This window comes from Protopterus annectens, chromosome 5.part1, assembly GCF_019279795.1.
Source record: "Protopterus annectens isolate FY-2018-M chromosome 5.part1, PAN1.0, whole genome shotgun sequence".
In the NCBI taxonomy this organism is placed as follows: Eukaryota; Metazoa; Chordata; order Ceratodontiformes; family Protopteridae; genus Protopterus; species Protopterus annectens.
Genome location: NC_056736.1, coordinates 630208423 through 630209501, shown reverse-complemented (window position 1 = coordinate 630209501; position 1079 = coordinate 630208423). Strand labels below are relative to the sequence as shown.

General features: G+C 37.3%; 1 non-coding gene across 1 annotated transcript; it reads left to right on the top strand.

The window, feature by feature from the left end:
* Nucleotides 1-758: 758 nt before the first annotated feature.
* TRNAN-GUU lies at nt 759-832 on the top strand. The gene has a single exon. It is a non-coding gene; the product is annotated as a tRNA-Asn (tRNA).
* The last annotated feature ends 247 nt before the right edge of the window (nt 833-1079 follow it).

Genomic DNA, 1079 nt, shown 5'->3' with positions numbered 1-1079 from the left:
TGAGGAAATTGCACAGAGCAGCATGAAAAAAAATCTTCTATGTAAATGCTGACTGTGCTATTCTCAGATAATAAAGTTGGAATGTTTTATTTAAAAAAAATAGAATTTGTCCCTCTTAAAAAAATTACTGACCTCAGTGAGATATACATTCTGGGTGTAAAATTGTAGACAAAGACTTGTAGTGAAAACTGGAGATAGAGTGTAGGCTCTCCCGTGTTATGAAGGTTGAGACATATTTCCGCAAATAACTACATAATGTCTGACAAGAGAAAAATGGCAGCACCTTTGAAACAAATCTATCTTTGTGAGATCTATATCTGCCTGTATCTATCTATCTATCTATCTATCTATCTATCTATCTATCTATCTATCTAATTGGAAAGTGCTGGCATGCCACCCGGGTTTTGTATACCTCCTTTTGTTTCGATAGGTTCTGGTTCTCTAGTGAAACTGCATAAGCTGTAGCAAGTATTGAAAAAACAATTGAATGGTTTCTGGCCACTAAATTATACCTAAACAATACAATAGTGTCAGGAGGAAGAAAGAAAAGTATCTCTGGAGCAAATCTGACTACACTGGAAGATGAAAAAGTGTGAAAGGTTTGGTCTTCCATTTGCAGTACAGTGAGATGCAGTTTCAAATGTGTTAAAAGATGAATGTGAAGGCATTTTAATGTTTTTGCTCAGAGTAGTAAATGTAGATGCCCATGGCATGAATTGATCTTATTCAAGACCAGCTGAGTCAACTGCAATATATAAGTCTCTGTGGCGCAATCGGTTAGCGCGTTCGGCTGTTAACCGAAAGGTTGGTGGTTCAAGCCCACCCAGGGACGTATTCTTTTAAAGTATTATTTAATACAGTAACAGTGGCCTTACAATGTAAGTGATTCAGCTTTTGCATTACGTTAATCCTTTGTCAGAAGTTAATGCTACACGCACTGTTTCTAAACAGTTTTTTGCCTGCTAGGGGAATACATTATGTGACTTCTTTCACAATAAGAGTGAAGAGGGAGGGGGAGTGAGAGATGTAACCTGAAACTTAGGATCTTGCAAGACAAATGCTGATTCTCTGTCTTCATG